At 44.5% G+C, this 21,172-nt stretch overlaps 1 protein-coding gene across 2 annotated transcripts in view; it reads right to left on the bottom strand.

Annotated features, from left to right (window-relative positions):
* Nucleotides 1–11,540, bottom strand: part of IGSF3 (immunoglobulin superfamily member 3) — a 494,096-nt gene extending 482,556 nt beyond the window's left edge. For both annotated transcript variants that reach the window (XM_081858447.1, XM_081858448.1), the window contains exon 1: nucleotides 11,529–11,540. The gene's annotated coding sequence lies outside the window, so the exon portion shown is untranslated. The remainder of the gene's footprint in view (nucleotides 1–11,528) is intronic.
* Nucleotides 11,541–21,172: the final 9,632 nt, after the last annotated feature.

Genomic DNA, 21,172 nt, shown 5'->3' with positions numbered 1-21,172 from the left:
GAGGGTGGCGCTTGGAGGGGAATTGTCATCCCGCCACTCCTTGGTGTGTGGAGTGCCTCAGGGTGCGATACTCTCCCCGATGCTTTTTAACATCTTTATGCGCCCCCTCGCCCAGCTTGTCCGGAGTTTTGGGCTGGGCTGCCATCAGTATGCTGATGACACCCAACTCTATCTGTTGATGGATGGCCATCCTGACTCGGCCCCAGACACACTGATCAGATGCTTGGAAGCTGTGGCTGGATGGTTACGTGGGAGCCGGTTGAAATTAAATCCTTCGAAGACAGAGGTCCTCTGGCTGGGACGGGACGATATGGGATTGAGGGGGCAACTCCCATCTCTTGCAGGGGTGCAATTAGTGCCAGCACCGTCCGTTAAGAGTTTGGGTGTAATCTTCGATACCTCCCTCTCCATGGAGGCGCAGATTGCAGCTATAACAAAGGTGGCATTTTTTCATCTCTGCCAAGCTAAGCAGTTGGCTCCTTACCTCTCTCGCCCTGACCTAGCCACTGTGATCCACGCGACGGTCACCTCCAGACTGGATTATTGTAACTCGCTCTACGTGGGGCTGCCCTTGAGACTGACCCAGAAACTCCAGCGGGTGCAGAATGCAGCAGCAAGACTCCTTACGGGGTCTTCGCTGCGAGATCACATTCATCCGGTGCTATACCAGCTGCACTGGCTCCCGGTGGAGTACAGGATCAGGTTTAAGGTGCTAGTTTTAACCTTCAAAGCCCTATACGGCCTAGGACCCTCGTACCTACGGGACCGCCTCTCCTGGTATGCCCCACAGAGGAACTTACGGTCTTCAAATAAAAACATCTTGAAGGTCCCAGGCCACAGAGAGGTTAGGCTGGCCTCAACTAGAGCCAGGGCTTTTTCGGCTGCGGCTCCAACCTGGTGGAACGCTCTGTCACAAGAGACAAGGGCCCTGCAGGACTTGACATCTTTCCACAGGGCCTGCAAGACAGAGCTGTTCCACCAGGCCTTTGGTCAGGGTGCAGCCTGACTCCCTCCTTTGGCAATCTTTACAAAACTTTAGTTTATGGTTGCCATCAATTTGGATTTTAATTAACTTTTATAATGTTTTTATAATGTTGCACTATTTTGGTGTTGTTAGCCGCCCTGAGCCTGGCTTCGGTTTGGGAGGGCGGGATATAAATAAAATTTATTATTATTATTATTATTATTATTATTATTATTATTATCTTTTCAGGTTGCATCCCGCGGCGACCCAGAAGCACCGGAAAGGGTTACTTCCGGGTTTTGCCGCTCATGCATGCGCAAAAGCACTAAATCGTGCTTCTGCACATGTGCACAAGCACCAAATCATATCACGCACCTGCGCAGATATGGTGCTTCAGGTTGTGGGCTTTTCATGTTGCGAATGGGCCTCCGGAACGGATCCCGTTTGCAACCAGAGGTACCACTGTACTGGAAGCCTTCATCAAACTAGGGTTTTCAATTTGGGACTGTGGTCACCTATGGTTTGTGCCGACCATAATTTGCCTGGTTCAAATGTAACAGCAAGCAAAGGTTTGCTTCTGAAAGGAAGAGTGGGAGAGAATCAGGCCTTGGCCGGGAAAGAGGGAAGACTAGGAGTGAGCGTGTGAGCTCAAGGTCATTCATGAGCTCATATAAGAAAGCAAGACCTAATATCAGCAGCCATCACCAGGGCATAGCTACCACCTTCCAAACCAGGGGTCAGCAACCTTTTTCAGCCGTGGGCCAGTCCACTGTCCCTCAGACCATGTGGTGGGCCAGACTATATTTTGGGGGGAAAATATATGAATGAATTCCTATGCCCCACAAATAACCCAGAGATGCATTTTAAATAAAATGACACATTCTACTACTGTAAAAACATGCTGATTCCTTAGGTTGCCTAACCCTGCTCCAAGCTATGGGAAAAACAATGGTTAGGGCTGTCTATCTGCCTGGGTTCTGGATTCCAGTGAACAGAAGGATCTTTTAAAAAACAGGAAACCAAGTAATTAAAGCAGTCCTTTTCCAAAGGTAGTTGCCTCTTTGATGCCCGAGGGCAAAACATGTGCAACTTATCAAAACAGGTTTATTTACCAACATACATCAAGATAATCATAGCATAAAATAAATAACCACTTCTAGCTATCTCGACTCATTGTTTGACAATGGTGTAGAAGGTCAAACAAGCCTTGAAAGCATGCAGTTACATTACAATGATCCTTTGTGCAAGATATCTTAAAAGCTCTAAGACGAATCTCAGCTGCCTAGACTTAACACATGGGTGGGTAACCTACAACTTGCATAAGGTAAAGTGAAGACAAAGGATGGTATACAACTAGGTTTTGCTCAGAGTTGATAGATTGAAATTAGTGGATCCAAGTTAGTTAAGGTCATTAATTTCAGTGGGTCTACTCTGAGTAAAATGTGGTGAATACCACCCAAGGAGCCTTGTTTAAAGAGAAAAAGCCCAAAGTATTATGCAAACAAACATGCCCTACTTCAGTGGCATGGAGAAATCAGGATCCTGGATATCACTAATGGCTCCAGGCCTACAAAGTGTACACATCTTTTAATTGAAAATCCAGCAGGGCATAGAAAAAGGTTTGCACTACAACTTTTCTCCACAGGACTCCCTGGTGCAATTTAATAGGCCAGCCACTAACTGTGGAGGAATTGGATGAAACAGAAGAAATAAAGACAATAGGTATTGCATGAACATTGATTACAAGCGACAGAGAGTGAAGATCCAAGGACTCCCTGCTTTCAAAACAGAGTTTTGTAGTCAGGTCAAGCAAGCCAGAAATGTGATTAAGATCATACAGGCCAAAGTTCAACATTTGCAGCTCACCCTGTATGGAGAGCTGGAGCAAACAATAATCGGGGTTTCTGTGGACTGCCATTTCTTCCAATTCAGTAGTAAAATACAGGTTTCCCTGGGGAAAGTGGTGGGGCAAAACAACAACACCACTCAGATACAGAGCTGGATATCCCATACCTGTTCCTAGAAAGCACAGCACAAAAGGAAGTGTGACTGAGCCCCAAGTTCAATGAGACTAACAGAGACCACATCTGCACTATTTAAAGCAGTATCATACCACTTTAAACAATCAAGGCATCCCCCACAGAATTATGGGGACTGCAATTTGTTGAGGGTGCTGAGAGTTGTTAGGGACTCCTATTCCGCCCCCCACCCCAGAGTTACAATTCTGAGAGCTGCTTATCTGTCATAGTCTCATTGCTGAGCCACAACAATACAGAGCTCAGTGGAGTGGGAGACCAGCCAACCAGACAGGTTTCTGAGGTGTACTTGCCTGGAGGCAGAGTCAGCATCCAAAGTTGGGTCCAGTCCTGGGGTGAGGCAAACAGCAATCCTCATGGTCAGATGGTCCAGGGATTTAGGAATCCAATGATCTTGGGGTCAAGATGAGCAGGAAGCAGCAAGGTCATGCCAGGAACTACAAGCATCGCTACAAGCATCTGGCTGCTCCTGGAAGCTCTGCCTAAGAAGGCTGAAGCCAGCTGGTTCTCATCAGTGCCTTCTACTCTGTATCCTTGAAGGCTGATCAGCTGCAGGGGGAGTCACTCCCCCTTCTCCCCCTTCAGGCAAAGCTGACTCCTGGCCCATGACATTAACAATCAATCCCTCTTCTTAGGGAACTCAGGAATTTGATGTTCTGTGAGGGGAAACAAACTATAGTTCCCATGTTTCTTTGCGGGAAGCCACCATAATTGCTTAAAGTGGTATACTACTGCTTTAAATGTTTTGGGTGGTATTCAGCTAAGTTTTACCTAGACTGGACCTATTGAAATTAACGGGCCTAACTTAGTCATGTTCATTCATTTCAGTGTGTTTGCTCTGATTAAAAACCTAGTTGAATGGCAGATGGGGCCATAATTTGGATCCAACCATATATGCTTACTGCAGGAAACTCTGCTGTGACACTTCTCCACACACATTTACAGCCTGTATTTTGGTGGTGTACAAAAATATTTAATCTTTTAAGGATTGCACTTCTGCTAGAAGGGGGACCCCAGTATTTCAGAAGGACTCCAACCTCCTGAGTGCTGAGTGGAACAGGCAGTTTCAGTGTCCTCCTTTTATATTTATCTTTTGAACAGCCAAGTTCTGCATTTTGTGATACTATGGTGAGGACATATAAGGTTTTGGTATGAAGGGCTGGATCTAGACAAATCAAAGAAGTGTTTCAGTTAAACGTTGTAAACTTTGTATGAGAAATCGGGTTGGCAAAAATAGAACTTAACAGCACCATCTGGTGCCACAGTGTTATAATGCATCTAGGTAAAGGTACCCCTGACCATTAGGTCCAGTTGCGGACAACTCTGGGGTTGTGCGCTCATCTCGCTCTATAGGCCGAGGGAGCCAGCATTTGTCCGCAGTTTTCCCGGATCATGTGGCCAGCATGACTAAGTTGCTTCTGGCGAACCAGAGCAGCACACAGAAACGCCGCTTACCTTCCCGCCGGAGCGGTCCCTATTTATCTACTTGCACTTTGACATGCTTTCGAACTGCTAGGTTGGCAGGAGCAGGGACTGAGCAACGGGAGCTCACCCCATTGCGGCGATTCGAACCGCCTATCTTCCAATCGGCAAGCTCTAGGCTCTGTGGTTTAGACCACAGTGCCACCCGTGTCCCATAATGCATATACAATGCATCTAAAGTGCTTTTTCTTTGCCAGTGTAGCTGAGTCCAAGGCCTGCAGAATTTTACTGGGGGGAAAGAAAACTAAGGCTAGCAAAGTGGACTGGGGTGTATGGGAGGAAATTAATTCATTCAACTTGGTAAAACAAAGATGCTCTTCTGCTATGAACATTCTACAAGTACAGAATCTGGTGCAGAATGGATTTTTTTTCAACAAAACAAAACTATCTGCTATACTGTATTTCTTAATTAAAAATGCAAGTTGTAGAGTTTCTCCCTTTTCAAGCAGCAACTGTAAAAGGCTCCAACGTCTGGACTCTCCGCCCCTTCAAGGCCTTCATTTATGTTCATCCTTTAGAAATACATTCCCCCACAGCCGCCTGCCAACCTTTATCTGTCTTCTGACAACATGCTTTTGACTTGCAGTCTCTTGGAGACTTTTTTTATGCTGACAGGTCTACACAATTGTTTAAAATTTTCTTGAGTTGCCAGTCTTTTTAATGATTGCTCTTTACTGCTTTTAATGTGCGTGCTCTTTGTTTTATATTGCTGTGCATCACCCTGATATTTTGTGAGAGCGTGATATGGAAATACTGATACAAATAAAGAAAATCAATAAATAAACATGTCAGTCCTTGGAAAAATCTGTTTTCAAGCCTACAGATGCTCAAATGACAGATCCCCCCACCCCCTGTGCAAGGAGTGGAAATGTAGATATTGTCTCTAAAGACCAGGCTCGATTTATGCTCCTAGCTACGTGACTCACTATCACTCAACAACTTCCACAAACCACAATCTGAGGTACCAATTATTGCACCTAGGTCCAATAGCACTTTTTAACGTTATGTGATAATGAGATGTGAAGCTACCAGTGTAAATTGAACCAGGTCTTTAGAGGCAATGGCCTTGTCCACATTTCACCCTGATTTCGCTGTTAATCCACTTTTCTGCCATTTGTATTAAACTGGAGTAGCCCACACCTGCACATATTTCAGTTTGTATATGAGAAGGTGTAACTTCGGTCTTTCCTGGTCGTACCAGCAGCCATTTTGTGTTTGCCTCTGTCTTCTGATTTGTTGATTCTGTACCAACAGAGCATGCATGCAGATACCTGCACACTCACCTTATTTTTTTATTTTTTTTAAAAAAAATCCGTCCCCATGAAGTATGCAACAGCACACACTCAGGCAATTGTTATATTTGCTTGTGCATTTTCTGGTTTTGTGCAAATCTGAGGGATCAGTTGTCGGGGGAAGCAGAACCCTCTGTTCAGGAGCACACCAGAATGACTGCTCCCCACATTAAATGGGGGCGCCCTTTGCGTGGCCACACGCAGCCCCCTGGACCCTATGCGGCACTATTAACACAGTCTCCGCCTACCTCAGCCAGTTGCCCAATCCCGCCTGGGGAGGCATTGCCAAGGTGATCAGGCCAGGTAGGGGGAGGGACTACCTGCCCACACAATAGGGGGAGGATCTTACCTGGGAATCGTCAGTTGGCTCCAGAGCTTCTCCCACCCTACCCACCCTCAGTTAAGACTTATTTTGCAGGTTAACCTTTTCTCCACAGGTACGCAGGCGCTGCTATGTCAAGGTCGCTGCTGAAGGGCTGGAAAGGAATTCTCCTGCATTGGCAGGTTTGCCTTTCCCATAGCAAAACGTCACAACTTTGGCGGTATCAGGCCTTGGGCGGAATCCTTTAGTCTGTCTTCCCTAAATTGGGGGTGGGCGTGTAGCGGTGACTCACGCCCCCCCTTCTCTTTGTGGTGGTGATACCAGGGTTCCCCGATAAAGGGGTTGTTTTGAGGGGAAGCTTTGGCCGTACGCCGAGAGGTTGTCATTGCTCTCCCCTGCGCTGGCGGTGTAACGGGGGCGGGCTCTCTCTGCTTGAACATATGTTCTCCAGAGCCAGCCCCCCCACACACACACACTCTGGATAACCCTGATGTTCCCCAGATCCCCCCGGGGGGGGGACTGGGAGGGGTAAATGCCCAATGCCTTATCCAAGGTCTACCCACATCTGAAAGATAATAAAGTTGTGGCCAATTTTAATCCCATAGCACATTGTCTTGAGTCGTTATTCCACCCGGGGGCCACCCAGGGTTGGGGGGACTCCGCCTCTCCACACAAAGAGTTAACAAGCACACCTGGAAAAGAAATGAAAGCATTGAGGTTGCAGCAGGCATGGAAAGGGGAGTAGCAGAAAATGACAATTGAGCCACCTACCCCGAAGCACTGAAACAAATAATTCATGAGTCTGAATGAGGTGGTTTGGAACATAATTTCCCCCAACTTATCAGGTTCCCCCCATTTCAGGTCAGCCCGTATACAGGCATCACAACATGGATGCATGTGCTACTCAAGTGCAACCATATATATATAGGTCATGCCAGGAAATAATTAAATAATTCAATTCAGACATTTAGGCTGCTTGGCTTCCCTGTGGAACTGCTGATGTGGAGAGTAGTGCAGCAGCAGCCACTCTCCTGTGCACCCTCCAGCCAGCCTCAGAGCTTCAACTCTGGTTGAAGAGAGAGTTGTGTGGAGAGAGAGAGAGAGAGAGAGAGAGAGAGAGAGAGAGAGAGCTGGAGAGCAGGTGGAAATAGGCATATAGAGGCTTTTTGGAGGGTGCTCCCTGCTTTATGTGATTTCCCTTATGCAAGAGGGAGCCCAGAACGCAACCCCTATGTAAGTGAGGGGACGCCTGTATACAGGGGAAAGGCATTGAGACTGGTATTGTTGGAGAGTAGCATACATGGACTACCCAAATAAATGGGAATGCAAACTTCTGCAAACACACACTGAACTCTGGTGTGGACAAGCCCAATATCTACAGATGGTCCCTTGAAAATACAAAATAAATTCAGTGTCAGATCCTTCACCATGACGGTAGGCTCATTAATTCAAGACTACCTCCCAAAATGATTCTACTGGGGGCAGCTCCACCACATATGTAGGAGTACCTTTCCAGACACAATCTCCCCAACAAAGATTTCGATCCCACGCTGTCACTCAGGCCAATCTAGCTTGTCTGTAAAAGCACTTTTATGCTGAAGTTTCATACAGTTCTCCCTAATATTGGCTGAGATGGAGTGGAAGACTATATAATTATATATATATATATATATATATATATATATATATATATATACACACACATACACACACACACACACACACACATATCACTCCCATGTTTCAGATTAGTTCTCCTAATTCCTGCACCCATTGGGATATATGTCCCAAGAAACCGGCAGTACTGAACTCTAATAATGTATATCTTAGATACTCACAACATTTTCCAGCTTTGAATACCAATGACTCAGAAAGTCACCAGGTGTTGGTTGCTGCTTATGCGTAAGAAAGCAGGCCTGATGAAGTTGCAACCAGCCCAAGATTATCTCTCCAAACACCTGCCACAGATGCACTTAAAATAAAGGTTTCTTCGTCTTAATATCAAAGTCACATTACAATAAAGGCTTTTTGGTTTCCATATCAAATGCATTTGCCCTTGTCCTGACTAGGAAAAGTACAGAAATGGGAACAACAGGGACAAACCAGGCAATAGTTTCCATTGCCATTGTTTCCACATTTTTAATGTACATGCCAAAAATAAAAATAAGGGTTTCCTTCTGGCTTCTGCCTTTCGAGAGCCTGAAACAAGAGTGCCATGACTTCTATATGTGTGAGACAAGTTTCCTGTGCTCACCCATGCCTTACCACAGTCCTTCAGCAAAAATGGGAGATGTTGCCTTAGTTAAAAAGCATCCAAATACCGCTGGAGGTTAGATATTCCCCAACTACCTTGTCTTGATTTATTGTATAAAATGTACACACTCAGTGAGTTTCCAAACAGGGGCAACCCATACTGTAAATGGGTTGTTTGCATATCACAAGTGAGTCGTTCACAACAGCGAGTTTCTGGTGTGTTTTTTTAATGTATGCAATTTCCCCCAGAAAGGGTAAATCTGGATTAAGGTGGCTGGGGGATATGGGCTGGCATTTTGGTGCCAACAACATCATGTGGGCACCATGACAAAAATTATGCATGGGGAGCATCCATTCCACCATAAACACCCTTCAGGAAGCGCCTTGGATCTAGGCATTTATTGTGGAAACTAAAACTGTTGAAGATGGTTTGCCAGGATTTGATGGTCCTTTTCTCTCTCAGGAATACATTTTTAAAATGAATATTGCAGTAGGTTTGTAACAACACATTGAGTCAGCGCGAGGGAGGAAGACGGTCTAATGAATTCAGCACATCACAGCCGCCAGTTTTCACGGCGCCTGAGCTCTGGTCAGGAGCTAGAAAATTCTTAAGAGTCCTGCACTTCATACAAACCAGGAAGCAGGAAGCCCTGAAAAATAGCTCATGATGTCATTGGATGCCAATCCCTGCCTAGTTCTGAAATTACACAGCAGGTGAGAAAAGGATATTAGAGTTACAACACCAATAATATATTTTGTCACAAATGTCTGCTTCCTCCTCCTCAGGGAGAAGTTGCAACTGGCTTTCCTCCCCAGTTTCCTTCTAAGCCACTCCTTGGGAACTGGAGAGTGGGTGGGTGTGGAGATCCACACAGTTCCCTGGTTTTCTTTTTTGACATTCTGTGTTGTGTGCATAGTGTTTTCCTTAATATCTATTCACAATAACTAAGCCGCTTCTGGCAAACCATGCTTGCTTGAAACCCTGCCATCTTGCAACCTGTCCGTGCCCAAACCATTGAAAGCAAAGGTCTGTGTGCACAGAGTTGCCAACTCTGTCAGGCAACATCAGCTTAGTGGCAGTTAGTGGAAACAGGCACCATGAAACCCAGGGAAAGAACTAATAAGAATCAGCAGCTCCGGCCCTATTAATCCATCCTCCATCACTCACCCAACTTTATTACTCCTGTAAAGATCAATGATGCATCAGTATTACACTTGCATCCTTCCCTTCCTCTAGATCAGGATGGCATATATAGTGTCCCTACAAACACCTGCTGCCACCACCCACATTTTATCCCCACAGCCACTCTGTGAGGAAGATTAGGTTGAAAGATGTCTGAAGTGAGCTTCTTGGCAATGTGGGGGTTTTAACTCTAGTCTTCCAGATCCTAGTCCAACACTCTAACCACCAAACCACACTGACTCTCACATAATGATTAACTTAATACATATATTTCTAGACTTTGACCAGGAGACCTGAATTTGACTCCTCACTCATCCCTGAAGCTCAGTAGCTAACCCTAGACCAGTCACTCCCTTTCCCTCCCTCCCTCCCTCCTTCCTTCCTTCCTGCCCCCCCCCTCTCTCTCAGAATTGTAGAGTTGGAAGGGACACCAACAGTGAAACTTTGGTGAATGGGCAGGACGGCTCCAAGATCAGCCAGCAAGCTTTATGGCTAAGTCAGGATTCAAACTGGACTCACCCAAGTCCTTCCCAACACTGATTGTTGTTGTTGTTGTTGTTGTTGTTTAACTTAGGGTAGTATTCAGTTAAGTGTTACTTTGAGTAGCCCCACTGAAATCAGTAGCCATAACTAGGTAAGGCCTATTAATTTCAATGGGTCTACTCTGGTTAAAATCTATAAACTGTTCTCTGAGCAGCTCCTAAGAAAGTAAAGAATAAAATTGCAAGGTTCCTCATAAGCAAGGATGTAAGTGCAAGTGTTCTTTTAAAGATAAGGAAGAAGCAGTGGAGCAGGTGATGTGTGGGTTTCACAAGATGCAGGCTTTGAGCTGGCAATGTCCCACACATTCCAGGTGAGAGTTTTGCCCTACCCTTTTCCTACCTTGCCCTGCCCTCCCCTGCCCTGCCCTCCCCTCCCCTGCCCTGCCTTTTTACCGGAACTTCCTCCCGCTCCCATCGGTGACTCCCAGCCCGTGAAAATGCTGTCCACCTTCCATTTGCATCCTACCTTGCTGTGTACATCAGGGTCAAAGAGACTGCGATTACATCATGTTTAATCCTTCAGGCTACATGAATCAAAAGAGCTATTGATACTTAATGCAGATCCAACATAATCAGGCAAGCCTCGACAAGTCTGCTGACATACACAGCATTAGGAAAGAAGACAACTCATGCACCTTCAGCAAAAACCAAGGATCCTGGAAAGAAGCCTGGCCGGCGCGGCGGGGGGGAGCGTGGAGGGAGGTATAGCAGAAACAAAGAAGGGGGGGGGAATACTTAGGGCAGGCATGCCTCTTCAGGCACACAGCTCCCCCAACCCCAAGACATGCTTACAGGTGTATTGCAGGAAGCAGCCTCTCCAGTTTAATGGTACCACGCTACTGACAAATCTATGGCATGGAGGGGATTAGATATGCCACCTCTTTTATCCAGCATAGAGACCGTGGCTCTAACAGCTGTGTGGCAGGCACAAATCCAACAGGCAAACCTTTTGCTGCTGTGGAAAAAGCTGCACATTCCATTTTCCGTCTGGGAGGAAAGAGGCTTGGTCAGAAAGATGGAAGCACACCTAGCTGGACACATGCCTCAAAAACAAATGACGCACAAGCTTCCAAATCAGAGGGGACCAGATACAGTCATACCTCTTGTTACGTTTGCTTCAGGTTGTGTGTTTTCAGGTTGCATCCCGCAGCGACCCGGAAGTACCAGAAAGGGTTACTTCCAGGTTTCACCGCTCACGCATGTGCAGACGCGCAAAATGACGTCATGCGCATGTGCAGAAGCGGCGAATCGCAACCCTCACATGCGCAGATGTGGGTTGTGTTCTGCTCATGTTGTGAACGGGGCTCCGGAACGGATCCCGTTCGCAACCACTGTGCTATAGATGATAAGAAGTTGCTCTGTACCAGGTCAGACCTTTGTGCATCTGAGCCAGTGCTGTCTAATACTAGGGGCTCTCCAGGGTCACAGGAAGATGCTTTGCATCCCTCAACTACCTTATTCTTTTACAGCTAGGCACACAGGGATTGCACCTGCAAGGGATTTGTTCTGCCATGGAGCTACCGTTCCTCTCCAATTGAAGGAGGATAGTCCGTGCACCTTTCGTAGTTGTTGAGAAGCAGGAATTTCAGCAAGCGCTGTTTTTCCACCCCCACTTTCTACAGCAGTTTCTGTGTCTGAAGGATCGCCTCTTCCCATGCATGCCTACCAGGACCTGCCATCATCCCTCAAGGCCCTGCTCTCTGTGGCCCCACGAGTTGAGTTCAGGTACCGGTAGGTGGCCACAAGCGTAAAGGCCTTCTCAGCAGTGGCCCCTTGCTTGCCAAATGAGCTCCCCAGAGAGGCCCACCTGGCACCTACTTTAATGTCACTTCAGCACCAGCAAGAGTGCAGTGCTTTTAAAATCTCATCTCTTTTCCTCTGTTTTTATCCCTGGAATGTTTTTAGGATGAGTTGTATACTTCTTGCATGATTCTCATTCTCTCTCTCTCTCTCATTTTATACTCATTGTTTCGTTTTGCTTTTCAAGATTTGTGTTTCATTTTTGCCTGTGCTTTTCTAAGTATAAATTCATTGATATTGTATTATTACACTTTGTAGCCAAGATTGTTACACATCAAACAAGCTTGCTTGTCAAGAAAAAAAGAAAATAAGTGAAGCAGAAAGGGAGGAAAAGAAAAATGACACGTGAAGGAAAAAGGGGGCAACGTAGCAAAAAACCTCTAAAGTATGGTAAAGGAAAACTATCGTTTATATTGTCATTCAATAAATGTAAACAAAGCCCACATCTCAATAAATCTGTTTTCTTGATTTTTATGTATTGTGTTTCTCTCCTACGTATGTTTTATCATTAAGACAGTTTGTCAGGTTTTCCTTAAACAATCAATTATAGTAGGAAGTCTTTATTTTTTCCATTTTCATGAAATACACTGATTTGCTGTCACTAGCAGTGTAGTAATGAGCTGCAAATCAGTATTAATGACTTCAGAATGAACTTTGGTGACACACATGCACATGAATACACACAACAAAGATACTTTAAAATATTATACTGTATTAGCAGAGAACTTTATAGCACTTCGTTTGTAACTTGGCAAGCAACTACAAATTATAATTGGGTCAATTTGCTCATCACCAACCATACCCTCCAACATTCCTCAGATTAAAATAGGGACATTTCTCATCACCAACCATACTCTCCAACATTCCTCAGATAAAAATAGGAACATTTCTCATCACCAACCATACTCTCCAACATTCCTCAGATAAAAATGGGACATTTATCCCTCCCTTCTCAACTGACCCTCCCCGACCCCGACCCTCATTTTTTGTCCCCCCCCCCCCGCTGCCCACACACAGAACATTTCCTATCAGAAGAAGGGTGAGTACCACTGGAACACAGTACACACACCCTCCTGAGAAAACCCCTTAATCCTACGAAAAGAAAAGCACACACCAATCAATAAATGCATTTTATTTTATTTTATTTTAAAATTTTATTTATGCTTTATACATTTCACTAATTTTACAGTCATTTTAACATTTTAAAACTCGACTTCCTTCCCCCTCTTTCTGTGGCTCCTTAAATTTATTTTTAATATATTCTGCATATCCAAATTAACTTCTAATTTATTCCTCTACTTTAAATATATACTCTTATGAAACTGCAGGTTATTACAATAATCCTGCCAATGTTCTTATCTGTTTACAATTGATCTGTAAATATTCAATAAACCATTTCCATTCTTTTATTAAAAAGTTTGTTGTCTTGATTGGCGAAACTTACCGGAAGAATAAGAAATCAAGATACCAATAAATAAATTTTAGAAAGGAGCAAGATTAGGCGCACAAAGTGTTTGGATTTTGTTTTCCTTTAAAAAGGAGACTCCTTGCTCTCTGCTTTGCTTCCCCTTTCTTCCTGCCCGGGGTAGCCCTGCCCTCTGCCTGCCCCTCAGAGTCGGTTTTATGTTCATTTTAATAAACATAAAGCTATCCAAATGGAGTTCCAGCAGTAAAATGAACAAACCAACTATCCAGGGTTCTCATTTTCTACAATCTAGATGTTGTAATAAGCAGTGCTTTTTTTCTTGGGGGGGGGAACGCAGGGGTACGCATACCCCTAAACATTTTGTGAATCTAAGTTTGGCCTCATTGAGGGGCAGTATTTCACTATGAGTAGGAAAATGAGAATAGCCCTACACTTTTTTTAAAAGAAAAAAAGCACTGGTAATAAGAATGAAAGTTCTATACAGTGGTACCTCGGGATAAGTACTTAATTCATTCCAGAGGTCCGTTCTTAACCTGAAACTGTTCTTAACCTGAAGCACCACTTCAGCTAATGGGGCCTTCTGCTGCTGCCGCGCCACCAGAGCATGATTTCTGTTCTCATCCGGAAGCAAAGTTCTGAACCTGAGGTACTATTTCTGGGTTAGCAGAGTCTGTAACCTGAAGCGTCTGTAACCCGGGGTACCACTGTACAGTGGATGGGAAAGACATCTAAAGCCCTGTTGGTTGAAACAACTGTTGTTCCTGTGCTCCCCCTACTGTTCACTTCTAGGTGTACACCCACATTTTTTGAATATTCCATTGCAGGGAGAGAGAGAAATGTTATTGGGTGGCTTATTTGTTTGTTGTCAGCAAACAAAGCTCCTTTACACTTGGTGCTCTGCTGGCTTTATTTCCCTTCCTGCTCTCATAACATGAGAACAGCATAAGCCAGTAGTTGACAAGGGAGTTTCCTGCTGCAAAAGAACAGCCTCACAAGGGAGGCAAGACTGTTTGCCCTCTTTTTTTTGAAAGAATAAAAGGGAGATATGAATTACAATCCTCAAAATGGGGAGCATGCATTCTTCAAAGAAGAAGAAGAAAATCAGCCTCAAGATATTGCTACAGAAGAAGGGGAGGTCTGGCATGTATTCAATTCCCTTCCTTTTTTGCCCCATGAATGGAACAGAACATAAGCCACCCTAGCCGTAAAGGAAACCATGCTAACTGGCCAAGATACAGCAAATATGCTTTAAGAAAGCTACTCCATGCATGCTCAGAGGCATGTTTCTTTTCTTCATTATTACTTCACAGATTTCAGGACTCAACCCCAATAGTAAAAACAGAGTCAGGTGGCTACAAATGTACACAGAGGAGACCTTTCATTTTTATTTTGAAAATGTGTGTTATTGTCTTTTAATATTGTAATTTGCTATCTGTTTCATGTGCCCCAGGACTGATTGTAAATTTCTGACTCCTCAGGATTTCCCACAGCTGTATTATATTCTTAGTTTCCTTGATTTTGAAAACATGTCAGGTAGCCACAGACGATGCTGATGGTGTGAAAATGCATTTACTATTATGGGTTGGATCCAGACCTAGCCATACTTGGAACACATCCATGGAAATCAATGGGGAATGAATCACTCATGATCCAACCCTGTATATTTCTTCCGTCTAAATGCTGCCTTTCTATTAAGGCAGCCAAGGAAGTTTACAATTTTAAAATACCAAAATGAGAAAGAAGAAGAGAGCATAAAAGCAGCAAATCTCAAACAAAGTTTTCACAGGCTGTTTGATAGCCCCTTTAGGAGCTGATGATATGGATCCCTTGATCTGGATTTTTCTCTTTGGCCTTCCTTCTAGCCGCATGTTTTAAAGAGGCTCTTGGGAAGGCGTGAGGAGAAACTCCCTTTAAAGTTATTTCAAGCCATTGTTGATCTCCTCAGAAGCTCCTTGATGTAGACTTCTTCCCTTCTTTACTAGTGCAAATCGTAGAAGGGCATACCTTAAAAATCTGCATTATCACAACAACAGATGAGCCATCAGTTTTGTGAAGAGCTAGCTGTGTGCCATAGAGCGTGTACATCTTTGGGTACCATTTTGATTTTCTGCCTCTGTCTTGGGATGACCCTGTTGATGGCTGCCACCTGCTGTTCAGCATCGCTTACACATGCTCAAGCACTCCCAAATCCACCACCGGGCAATATCTTTATTAGGACAAATCAAAACACCACAGTTCTCCAAAACTAGATGTTATACACAAAGGGGGTAGACGATGGCTGTTAAGCAAATTGGGCTGGGTGTTATAATCATGGGGATCTGCAGCTAGACTTCATGCCATGATGGGAGACTGCAGACTGACTGGATTAGTCTTGGCTAGGTGGTGCTTGTGGGTATCAGGTTACATCCAGGATTCTGGGACGAAGCAGCAGCGGCTGGTTCCTGCCTGGCTGCATTCCAGATCTGTTTCACACCGTAAGCAAAACACACAGCTTCCTGGTTAGGCAGAAAGCAGGATTAAGACAAAACGCACCAGTCTTTATGTTAACAAAGGTGGAGATTAATTTTGGGTGGTGTGCGATAGAAGGGAACGTAAGCCTCAAAAATGCAGACTTCCGCTTCAGATTCGAAGAAATCGAATGACAATTTGATTCTACAACACAGCCCTTAATTTCTTTCTTTTTTTTTTTCATTTGAAAGTATGTCCCACGCTGCTCAGTTGGGCTTAAACACCCTTGTCTGTGTGTTTTATATCGCCTCACTCCAAAGCATTTTCTCACATTATGTACCCTAGTTGTAAGAAAACAGCATATTTCCAAACTTAAGACCATGAATGGACTGTTATAGGTTGGGGAAACCCCGCTCCCAAACCCTAGAAATTAATAAATGGTAGGATTTTGATTATTTGGGATATGAAGGGGGAAATACCAGCTGCAGAGGAACTCCTGGGCCAGCCTACATGAAGCCAGCTGGCATTAAGAAACTACAGGGCCATTGAGGGCCATTCAAAATGCAAGAGAACTGTCCTTCCCCACTGCCCTGAGGTGTGAAGAGAGAAGTTTGGAAGGTTGCCAGGATAACTTGGCGTGATGTGACAGAAGGAGTTTGGAGCCTTTAACTGGAACTCCAGTGCTTCACTGCTGGAGAAGAAGAGCCAGAGGTTTCTATGCACACACATTTCTCCATCAAGGCAAGCAAGATGCAATATCAGGACACATTCCAGCCAGGCAAAAAGCACTTGAGGACAGTGTCCGGAGCAGGGCTGGTGAGAAGCGTGGCCTGGAGAGGTGCATGATGAGAAAACATATTATCCACTAGCTGGCGCCATTACCATTTCCTTGTAACCACAGATAAAACATTGTTGTGTATAGTGGTTTCAAGGTCAGTTAATCTAACGTCTTGTCCGCACCATTTCAAGGTTCACCAGGGACTCAGCTGTACAGCTGCAAATAAAACGTTTTAAGTTAGTTTGTAAAGTGCAATATACAAATGTGACACTAGATGGCGATGGTGAGCTATGGCAAATTCCATTTCTTTTTCAAAACGTTTTTATAAAAAACCATTTTCACAGTGTTTTCAGTATGTGTGTAGATACCACCCAGGTAGTAAAAGGCAAAAGATTTATATGAACTGAAGAGAAAACAGAGCTTTCTTTTTCTTTTTGAAAAGCAAGGATGTTTGATGCCTAATGGTTTTGGTTACAAATAATAAAGGGGGTGGGTAGAAAAATGAAACCAAACAAACATTTCACTTTATAAATTGCTTGCTCCTTCCTCTTTTTGCAGGAAACACGTGATGTTTGTACTGACCAAGCGACATACTGGTTTATCTGGAGCTGAAATCTGCTTTTCTACTAACCAATAATAACAAAAAAAGTTTTTTTCTAAATAAATGACATGCCCCTTTGCTGTGGAATGTGCATTTGCCATATCAAGGATTTGGGGTTCTCCCATTTCCCCCTGCATCTTATCTCCTCCTCTGTGCTACTTCTCTACATTCCAGAGCACCAACAAGCCCAAAGCCTCATCTTTTCTCCCTGCTTCTTCAATTTGAAAAAGCTTTCCTTATTTCTTTTCCTCCTGTTCCTCAGCTCCTGTTGTTGCGTGCTTACTTGTTGCAAGGCATTTAAAGCAGCAATGTGCGATGCAGTCTAGTAGTAATGAAAAAGCAATATGACAAGTCCCATGAAATACAAAAAAAACAAAAAAAAACCCCACACACTCCTCAGCTCATGAATTTCCCTTCTTTCTGCTGCAAGCAGTACATGTTGGAAGATTTGGTGTGGTAGTTGTAGTGTGGTTGCTTATACCAAGTCACTGGCAAGATATTAAAAATAGACAATGTTACACAACATGCGGAACAAAAGTAAACACGTGTGTAGTCCTTGGACAACAATACGTGGGAACAGTGAACAAACTGGATAGTTATGGCAGCACGAAGGGCTATGGTGCACAAAACAGATTTGGAAAATGTGAATTTTCAGCTGTGGTGCACATGAGTCCTAAATTTGCAATCCTGCATGGAACTGACACCAGGCTGATAGATGCAAACCAATAGCGTTCCTTCTGACCCCTGTGGGCCAAACCACATGGTGTGGATATTTCATCAAAAGCCTCCACAAAAAGAAGACCCCTTTTTAATATGGAAATGCACAAGATTCAGCTGAAGCCTGAAGCCCTGAATAGAATTTGGTCAGTGTTTTGGTGGGGGGATCCTGGTGTCCCCTAAGCTAGGTTGAGACAGCCACTGATTGCCTTGGGTCAGGTGGCCCAGAACAATTTGGTGTTGTCAGGGTGAGGGGCATCAGACAGGAGAGGCAGACACTGAGCAGGAAGAAGGAGAGGTCAGGCAGGGGAAAGGCAAAACTATGAGAGACTAAACTAGGAGAGATGGGGCATACCTGACTGGTTGTGTCTTTCACTTAGAACAGCTGTGGTTGAAGGTGAAGGGCAGTGCCCCAAGGAGAAGTCGTAGATTTATGAGCAGGAGGGATGCAATATCTGAAAACCAACAGAAAATAAAGAGACTGGAATGTCACTCCATGTTGAAGATTGTCACACCAAGAAGACAGACCAGGGTACCAGCTGAGTGGGTGTGCGGCCTCTGATCACATACGCACATAAGTATGTACATAATTCAATTGTATGCCAGCTTTCCACAGTTCAAACTATGCTCCAGGCAGCTTACAACATGAAAAAATACATGACTGCAATGCAACAAAAATAGTCATAAACAATAAATTAAACAAGTCCTACATAAATCAAATCTAAATAAAGATACAAAAAACAAGAGTAGCAATAACCTCCCGCCCCACAATAATAATGAAAAATCCAAACAACACCCCAGCCCAAGAATCTGTTCAACAGTCTCAGCTTGTGTAGCTGGAGTCAGTCAGGGCCCCCACCCTCCCAGGCTAGGTGGAAAAAGGCCTGCAAGGCAGGCAGGGAGAAGGTCTGTCAGGACTCAAAGCCTAGATGATACAGGCCAAGGCTTACTCTAGTGTCTGCATAGGATTAGTCCATCAGTTGAAAGCAGCAATCTCCAAGAGGCAGAAGGGAGCTCTTCAAGAGATTGACTAGAAATCAATGTCCCTAGGAAATTCAGATCACTTCTGCTGCTGATTCAAGGAGAGTGGTATGATTAGCACACCGTCAACGTAGATATGAACCACAATCATCATCAGATGGGTCACCAAAACCACCAGGACTTTAGTGAAGATCCTGGGTGTGGCCAAGACTGGTATTGGTGTGGTCTACAACTGAACCTCAGGGAGGGGTGATGACGTTGTTCAAAAACGTCTTACTTGGTACTATTTTCACCAACAATTAAGCAACTCTTCCTTTATTACATGAATGCCAGTCAGTGCAAGAATGAGTTAAAGGATTTGCTAAACTGAAATTAACAGTGAATATGATACATCCTGTTTAGTCTAAGCCAATCTCTAAGCAGATTTGTTGTTTGCTTTCATGTTGCCCTCCTGCCCGTGTTTTACTTATTTTGTTTGTGAGATTGGCCATGTCTGTTAGAAGATGCTCAAAGGCATACATCAACCAGAAGCAGGAAAGCAATAAAATAGGAACATTCTGGCTTATGAATGCCCACACACCGGTTTGCATATTGTTTGGGGAAATGTGAAATGTCTTTGCCTTAAAATGCAAACTGAACAGAATTTCTCCCCCTGCTGAGTGTTTGCTTGCCCTGCAATCGACAGCCACACGATGCCAATCACACTGGACCCTAAACAAAAACTCAGCTCAGACATGATTCAAGTTTCCAGAGAAGACTGAGTACAGAGTGCTTCAGGGGAAGCAGCAGCCACCACTTCATAGTTCTCTTCCATCCTTTCATAAACCATGGGCTGGTGGCATTGGAGGTGGAAGAGGAAAAGAATGGTGCCCCTGGGAGCAGCAAGGAGGAGCTTGGCAGAAGGGGAAGCAACTTCCCTCTGAAATGCAGGACAAGCCAGCATCCCTTTGCTCTGGTGATGGGAAGGCAGACAGGTCAACACGGACAAGCACCCCACAATACTCTGTAGAGCTGAGATAGTGAAGAGCCTGCAGCCTGCCTCTTTATATTCAAGGCAGTGAGTTACAACAAGAGAACCCTCCTCCTACTTCCCCAGTGTTTTCATTTGTAATCTGGAATAAGCATGGTAAGCTCTTTCTCTCTTGAAATGAGTCGTTTCCTTTGATGCAGCCCTTTAGTTAGCCACCTGCAGGAAACCTCATCTGCAATAACTGGTTTTGAAAAGGTAGCTGTGGATTGTGCCTCTTGCTCATTCATCTCCATGCAGCAGATGGATCTTAAACTGCCGGTACGGATGAGACTTTGAGAAGGAACACCTACAGACCTGCCCATAGACAGACATATCTGGTGGTGGAAGGTTTTGCGAGTGGCTGCCTTTCAAAGAATGTCTGTTTGTCAAACAATACACTCCACACATACCGCGGCAATCGCTCAGGAGACCTTCATCCCGGGGAAAAAAGAGAGAGAGACCTCACTAAAATGAAAAGTGGTGGAGGGCCTCTGCAGCTTTGGAAAAGAGGCTGTGAGCTGGAAATTTGGCTGGGAGTTGGGGGAGAGTAGTAAGAGAGATGTGCTTGGGAATTGTGAAGTGGATGTGTGTGTGTGTGTGTGTGTGTGTGTGTGTGTGTGTGTGTGTGTGTAACTGTAGTCCAGGGCTGGCTCTCCCATTGGGCAGTGAGGCAGCTGTCTCAGGCGGCTAATTCTGAGTGTCCTGAAAGGGCAGCAAATTGTTACCTTTTCATTTTTCAAAAACAGTCTTTTTATCCCCAGGGGGAAATGCTTGTTGGAGCTTCTTCCTCAGAAACCAAAATACCTTGGTGTCCTTGGGTATTATTGTATCTGAACTGCCGGCCTACTCTGGGGCACCAGCGATCATCATGTATTACCCAGATGAACATACAAAACTGGGCCTGACCTAATAATGTTTGGAACTAGTTCGGAGCAGACAGTTGTTTTATGGATCCAGAGTTGCTGTAAACTCTGTGGACAGAAGCCAAAGAAGAAAGCCAGTATGAGGACTAGAATGAGATCAGCGCCCAAAAAGGACAGGGCTTAGAATGAGAACCAATAAATAAATAAATTTTGTGGAAACTTCTCTTTCTCTCAGTTTGCCACAGTGTTTTGCTGCCACCTAGTAGCAGATTTGTAAAAGTGCAGTTCATAAAATAACTTGTTATTTTGATTGCTGCCAGCTGAGCAGAATTATTTACGGTTGACTCTTTTATGTGCACTTATGAAATGCACATACAGGCTGAAGTAATACAGTCCTTAGAACTTCTGACAGCCTGTCCATCAGTAACAGTTGTTGTTTGCCCCCAAACCTTTTATTTTATCCTTAAGGAATGAG

This window comes from Podarcis erhardii, assembly GCF_964252035.2.
Source record: "Podarcis erhardii genome assembly, chromosome: 4".
Lineage (NCBI taxonomy): Eukaryota > Metazoa > Chordata > Lepidosauria > Squamata > Lacertidae > Podarcis > Podarcis erhardii.
Note: the sequence above shows the minus strand (reverse complement) of the source record. Positions and strands in the feature narration are given on the sequence as shown.